Below are 8,356 nucleotides of genomic sequence, written 5' to 3' on the forward strand. Positions count from 1 at the left end.
ATTTCGAACCAATAAGTGGTTAAAGCCCATAGGTTGTGAGTTCGATACCCAATATGAGCATTAATTCCTCAAGGGCCACTTGCGAGGGTGCACCCTCACTTAGTGCATGTGATGTGCGAGCATTGCACGTGCCCCAAGACTAATCCTTGGACAAGACCATGGTCTATGGACTAGGCAAAGCCCAAATACAGGCTTGATCCACTGTCTATTTGCAATCCGGTTATCTAAAAATAAAAATTAGCTACATAATTTAATTATTACCTAGCTAAATATTTATACTCACCCCTCCAGTCTTTGACCAGTAAAACACCTAGACTTATGCAATAGCATTTTAGGCCCCATGTGGATACTCAAAGCCAAAAGTACTCTGCCAAAGAGTTGGAGTACTCTGTAAAAGAGCTAGAGAAGTACTCTAAACTAGATATGCGTTTGGGAACCAAACTCTGTGAAGTAACGTCAAAAGTTGGAATTGTGTTTGGAACCATTCTGATTTCTAAAAAAATATCATAATTGTGACGCCCCGCCAAACGCTAACACAAATCCCCATGTCAGATCTTGAGATACTAGGTGGCACCTCGAAATTTCGGCATAATCTCATCTGTTTATGTTAGCATTCTAAGGCGTTCAACCTGTACCTAATAAACGACATACAATCCTGCATATATACATACAAAATATAATACTAGCGGAAGTCTATATACATCTAATAACGTATAAAAAATCAGAGTGCGAAAGAAAAAGTTTATATACACGATTATACAGAAATTCCTCACTCTAACAAAATTCCTAACGCTCAAAACCAAAATCTATATTACTCTTGGACGAATCGACACCACTAGGGGTAATAACCCCAGTACTCACCAGATAATGGACTCTGATCGTCTATCTGACCCACTAGATGGTCCCTACTCGCTGGTTCTACGCCCGCCTCGCCAACTGTAAGCTCTGAAGCTAAAAGAAAATAGGAAGGAACGAATAAATAACAATGGTTACCCAGTAAGGAAACAAACAATTTCTGCTAATAACCCCTCCTAACATGAACGAATAAACATACTGAATCATTTTAAAATATATAAAATTTTACAGAAAAAACTACGATTAACTAGTACATATAGTTAGGGATGAGCAACTAAACATTTTTAAACTGACATTACATCAATTAACAGTACTCACTATAGCATTTTCTGTATATACAAATCTAATTGATCAAATGAAAACATTAAACATGCATTTCATTTTATATATCAAAGTAAGGCAACAGATACATAATACACTATGGTGGAGTATTGTAATTAAAAAGTTGGAATTCACGACTGGATCGCTCACAGTCGAGACATGATGTTACAATTCTTTTCTTGTTTTTCGTTCTTGATTTTGTGGCCGGTCGCTGCACTTACCACGCTTGGTTGACCATTTATCCGGCTCAGGCTGACTGTTTAACGTGACTGTAAACAATGGGTCTTTTTTCGATGTGTCAAAACGTTTGACTACTATAGAATGTTAGTGATCACTGACTAATCATCTTCGTCTATGCCTATCAGGCGTGTATGTGATTCCCAAATATACAAACCATTCGTATACGACCACCTTTAAATTACAAGTTCACTAGTAAAGATAGAGAGGAATAATCCGGATTCTAGTTGTGACTCCACTCTCATACGTGTCCCATACCACGTATGAGCTTGATGGTCCCTACCGTACATCTCAGGATAGTACACCACTCCGGATGATATGACGTACTATCCCTTCAGGCATTCACAGACTCTTTAACAGCTCACAAATTAGCTACATATATATTATTTTCATTTGAAAACAAAAGAGAAATTAACAATACAAGGTTGAGAATGGATATCCAATTTCCTACCATGCAACTGTGACCACCCGACATAAAATAAATAACAGAACAGAAAAGTAAACAGCGCCTCGCACTAACAGAAAGTAAATAAACATACAACCAATAACATTATCCCTGGATATTCGTTCACCAACCTACACACAACACAATAATGTAAAATGCAAACATCACCCTTCGGGTGTGACTTTGACATTTTACCGTTTCATACCATTTTTCCCTTTTTTCAATTTTTTTACAGTTTTCAATTTCTCAAATACAATATCCACTTTCTGATATTTATCAACTCAATATGAGTTCATTGAATATTAAATCATTTTTTCAACTATGAAATTCATTTTTATCAATAACATTGAAAAAGTATAAAACTTAAACCAAAACAAGGTCTGAACGGTGCACAAGACCCAACTGATGAAATAACCCGTTGAAATATCCTACCCACGTATAATTTGTTATAAAATACAATTACACATATCAAATATGCAAGTTCTGGCGTGAATTTGAAATAACCAATTAAATTCTAAAATTTTGGAAACACACCACAAATTTTAATAAAATCTTAAATACAATTTTCACAATTTATGATTACTAATAGAAATTGAGAGTTCCTTACTATCTCTGTGCAAAATGATCATAGCACGTGCGCGAAAATCAAGGCGAACAACACGAAAATCGAGACAGATCAAATTATAAAAAAGCTGATTTTTGGATCTGGCCTGGTGGTTTCGAAGATTTCGACGCCGTCGTCCTTTCTCCCTTTTGCAACAGAGGATGATTTCATCCCGAAACGAATGAAATCCGAGGTCAAAATTTTGAAATTTCCGTATATAAATACGACTGATTTTTTATGATACGGGGTGAAAAAGAAAGTGAAATGGAAAGAGGTTGGATGGATTTTGTAGAGAACACGGCTGCGGACGTTTCTCCCTTCTACGTCGGTCGACAACGACGAGCCGTTTGTCGTGAATCTGAGGTTGAAGTTTAAAAAAAAAAATTCTTTTTAAATTTTTGTTGATTGTTTTGGACTGGTTGGAGAAGACGAAGAATAAAAAAAAATAAAAATTTTATTTATATAAAATTTGGGACGAAATCGATATTTTGCCTATTGTTTTAATCGACGATCACTTGACCATCCGGACTTCAAAACTGACAAATGAATACTCTATTTCGTTTAATTTTTCATTCCGGATCTAATAGTGTGGTCAATTTCTATAAATTATATCTCTAACAAAAATTTACATTTTTGGCCTGAGGTGACTCCTAAAATTGACATCATTTTTGTTTTTGATGATAATTCGACTTCTTGATCTCCAAAAATGACAAATAAATAGTCCATGTTCAATAATTTTTCGTTACAAATCCAATGGTGTAATGGAATCTTAATAATTCTTGATTTAACAAAAAATTACTATTTTAACCTGGTCCGACTCGGTAATCGAGGATTTTACAACTTTTTTATGCGGACTCGCACTTAAGTGTGCTTACAGGCTAAAGTATATTTTTCAATCATTTTAAATCCAATGGTGAGGTCAGATTCCATTAAAAATGATCAGAAACATCCTAAAATTTTATCCCTAAGTCCTACTTTCAAGATTTTCTCAAAATTCCACTATTTATTTTTTCTCGAGATACAAATTGAAAACTCGGGATTTTACAATAATACCCTTATATTCAACCTGTTAATGTTTTTTGTCCTATTATATCCTCAAATTGTAATGTTTTTGACATTTTTAACTATAAATATTAAAATAATGATAAAGAAAACCCACATCTAGGTAAAATAATTTAAGAGTGTTATTGGCATCCCAACTTTTACTTACTACACCCTAATTTCTTAAGTTATTTATTACACCCCAATAAAAGATTAAGATGATGTTTGTTAAACTGAAAAAAATAAGTACTGAATAGCATTAAGCGCTGAATTTAAGTGCTGAAAAAGTTGTTTGTTTAGATGCTAAATCATGTTTGTTACACATTGCTGAAGCTGGTAAATTGTCTTTGTTACCCTTACAATCATATTATACATTATTTGCATATTTCAAATGCCTATTTCTTATCAAACACAATAAAATATATTACTTCTTATAAAATTAAAATATAATTCATTTTTAAATAATAAATAATACTCAAATCTTCAATTTATAAATAATAAGTTCTATTTATAAAAGCCCACAAATTTCAAATTAAAAATAATAATGTCATACAAGTCACAAAAATTTGAAATCAACATTAAAAGAACTTAATTTTGGATGAATAATTTTCGATGGAAACGAAGGATGTGTAATTATAAAAGCACCCTATGAATTAATAAGGGCAACCTACACCATAGCCAATTTTTTTTGTTTTATATAGGTTAAAGTTTTTGGATTGAGCAAATTTTTAGTAAGGATGGTCTATATGGTCTAGAGATCATCCTCACTAAAAATCAGTCCTTTTTGAAACTTCTAACTCATCAAAAATAGTTTTAAAAAAAAAAGGGACGATTTACAATTATAGAACTTGTTTTGATAGGGTTAGAAGTTTCAGGATGTGCTGATTTTTGGTGAGGATGATCTCCTCATTGTAGGGATCATCCTCATCAAAAATCAACTTATTCCAAAACTTTTAACCCATATAAGACAAAATAATTTAGCCATGGTGTGGGTTTATTAATTTGTGGAGTGCTTATATACTAATGAGGAGATCATTCTCACCAAAAATCTACTCATTCCAAAACTTTTAAATTATATAAGACAAAATAATTTAGCCATGGTGTGGATTTATTAATTTGTGGGGTGTTTATATCCATGGGATATAAGAGGTAATATCTTTTTAAGAATAAGGGCATACTTGTCCATGTTCAAAAAGGGCATACTTGTCCGTGTCGAAAAAACGAAGTGCTTACCACTTCAGCACTTTTTTTCAACATTAAAATAGTGCTGAATTTTTTTCACTTATTTTCAGCAATAAGCGCTGAAAATATAGAGTAAACAAACGCGTTATTTTAACAAAAAGTGCTGAATTTAATTTTTTTCAGCAATAAGCACTGAAAAATAGCGCAAACAAACACTGCCTAAAACACACTCTTCAAACATTATAAAGGTTTGGCTCAAATTATAATCTGAACATTATAACACTTATTCAAAAAATTTAATAGTTGTTTACAATTATGATTAGGTTGATATCAAACCATAATCATAAAAATAGAAATCTACTTAAAAAAATAAAGAAAGAGAACTCTATTGGCACCTCAACTTTCACTTATTCTAGATTTATTTTCTTAATTTTTTTAATTGGGGTGTAATAAGTAAAAGTTGGCGTGCCAATAGCAATTCTCTAATTTAATGTTTAGGTTAAAAAAGTGTACAAAAAAATATTTTTTTTTCAACTATTCTACCATACTTCACGTGAAAACCAAGATTCAATGGATTACGTCATAATCCTAACCAGAAATAATAAGATCAACAATGTTGTTCTTTTATGTCATCTTGTTTTTGTAAAATATTGCAATTTAAATGGGTTATGTCATGCATTCTTCTATGTAGTCTTAACTCATACGCAATGCTAATCAAAGTGTGCAATTGAGAGTAAGATCTTCCTTATGAGCTGTATTGAGTCAAATATTCTTTCTTTTACGATGGACAAGGTATTTTGAATCTTCTCCAAAAATTGTATCCTGGTGTGATGGCCATAAATTCTATCACCCAGAATTAGGTGTAAGCTTGCCCCGAAATCACCCGGGAGCACACTTGTAATACTATGTAAGGTTCAATATGAAGCCATGTCAGTCTCTTGTTAGGGTATATCTGTTAGCTTAGTGGCATTTTTGTAATAAAGGGAGTATGACCGGCATTCACTTTTTATGTTTCCTTCTGGAAACATCGGAAAAGAATATTATACACTTTGTAGGAATGGTGTCTAGTACTTCCCAATCCCTGGCCTATACCCACGTTGACTGAAGCCCTCGAGCCAAGCTACGTGGAGTCTCGCGTGTCATAGGATCATCTATTGCTTATAACACACCTATTGCTTTTGTAACATGTTACACCGTGTAATTTCAATATTATATCAACAAAGTTACCTCTGGAATTTACCTCGTGTTGCCTCGTTTACTTGTTTGCTAGCTACATTTATGATGTACGATCATTTTTACAGGTTTGCTTGTAGATTAGCATCCCCTTGCACCGCACGACCTCCCTTCGAAAGAATACGACCGTGACAGTTGGTATCAGAGCTCAGTTGTTATAGCACAGTTGGTAGCCATACCATGTTGGTTCAGGTTCACGTTGGTTTCAATTCCCAAGCTCTTCCCTCAGTTTCAATTTAGGTCACGCGAACAATGGCAAGAGAAGAGAAAAATACCGCGAACCAACTCGTTCCAAACACACCACCACCACGTACAAATAAGGAACGTATTAATGTACTCGAAGATAAGATGACCATGCTATCCGATCTCATTGATGGTATTGCACAATTAGATGGTCGCTAGAACACGTTGGAAGAAGAATCTATGACCCTTAGAGCTAGAGTTGTTGAACTCGAGGAAGATACTCGAGGATCCCTAGCCAACTTACAGGAACAAATTACAAATCTCACTAAGAAGGTAGGTCTCCTGGTCAAAACAGTCGGTAATGAACGACCTACCAATAGTGATGTTTTTCCCTCTCGCTTGTGAGTCCCCGAGCCATGTACCTTCAATAGTGTTTCACGATGCGAAAGATCTCGAAAATTTCCCGTTCAATATGGAGCAGTACTTCCGTGCATCTCGTCAGGATTCAAAAGAGGTAAAGGTAACAACTGCTTTTATGTATCTTGCAGCTGACGCCAAACTATGGTGGCGAACAAAGTACACAAAGATGAAATGTGGCTAATGTTCCAATGATATATGGGAGGACCTCAAAAGAGAATTGAAGCACCAGTTTCTACCAGAGAACATGGAGTTCATTGCCCGCAGAAAGTTGAGGCAACTCCATCAAACAGGTACAGTTCACGACTACGTCAAGCAGTTTTCTACCTTGATACTTGATATCCGTGACATGTCAGAGAAAAACAAGTTGTTCTCATTTACATAAGGGCTCAAGCCTTGGGTTCAAACGGAGCTCCAAAAGCAACGTGTGCAAGATCTCGTGTTTACAATTGTAGCAACCAAACGATTGACTAATTATACTCCCGCGAAAGGGAACCAACAAAATATACACCCTCAATCAAAGGGGTACTCATAGCAACATGAGCCCACCAAGAAGTCTTCAAATGGTAAGAATGGAGGGCATAGGCATAATTTTAGTTAAGGATTCTCACGAAATTCCTCTCCTTCATAGAGCATAAGTACCTCGCCAGTCAAGCGTCGTCACAAGCATGTATGAGTTTTGTGTGGTGGACAGCACAAGACATATAAGTGCCCACAGCGAGCCAAACTGACTGCATTACTAGCCTCCCAAAGTAACTCTAGTCACGAGAGTACGAGTGGGTAAGATGATGAAAATTCTCCTTACATGGAAGCCATGCATCTATTAAATATAATGAAGCAGACATTTGAGACTCTGAATAGCCGTCAACGGAAGGGTATGTCGATATTGAAGTTGGTGGTAAGACCACCCAGACAATGGTTGATACAGAAGCTATACATAGCTTCATTACCTCTGTAGAGGCGAAGCGCCTCTATATCTAGCTTGATAAGGGTTCAAGCCGTATGAACACTGTAAACTACCAAGCCACTCCTATCCAAGGTTCGGCCAAGTCAGTGTCCGCCAAGATAGGTACATGGAAGGGTAAGTTTGATTTACTCACAATTCCTCTCGATGAGTTCAGAGTTGTCATTGGGATGGATTTCTTGCGACAGAACAGGGTTGTACCAATGTTATTAGCCAACACATTGGTCATGCTAGGTGAATGTCCAAGCTTCATTCCCGTCTCCAAAGACAAGGAAAATGGAAAGTTGATTGCAATCCTTCAATTAAAGAAAGGGTTGAAAAAAGGTGAGCAACCGTACATTACTACCTTGATAGTTGAACCTGAAGAACAGGACCATAGTTCAACTCCACACAGGTTACACAGGTATTGACAGAAGTTGATGACGTGATTTCGAATGAGTTTCCGAAGACACTACAGCCACATAGGTCAATAGATCATCAAAATGAACTGCTACCTAGTACCACGCCTCCTATAGAAAGATCTTTTAGGATGACTCCTCCAAGACTAATTGAGTTGTGCAAGCAACAAAAGAAATATGGGTTTTTGCGACATAGTGTCGATTATTGAGCATCGAAAAAGATCACCATCAAGAATAAGTATCCTATCTAACAGATTGGCAGCTTGTTTGATAAACTTTGGACAGTCAAGTACTCTTCAAGATTGGATTTGACATCAAGTTATTGTCAAGTTTCAATTGTAGATGAAACCCCTAAATTACTTTGTCAGAGTGTCAACAAGAATTGGGATGTGCCAAAAAGTATTGTCAGCGACAGAGGTTCAAGAATCACAGGAGAGTTATGGGACGAACCATGCAAAGTACTTGGGTTACAGCTT

The sequence above is a fragment of the Akebia trifoliata genome, chromosome 2, assembly GCF_017979445.1.
Source record: "Akebia trifoliata isolate Shusen 1 chromosome 2, ASM1797944v1, whole genome shotgun sequence".
NCBI lineage: Eukaryota > Viridiplantae > Streptophyta > Magnoliopsida > Ranunculales > Lardizabalaceae > Akebia > Akebia trifoliata.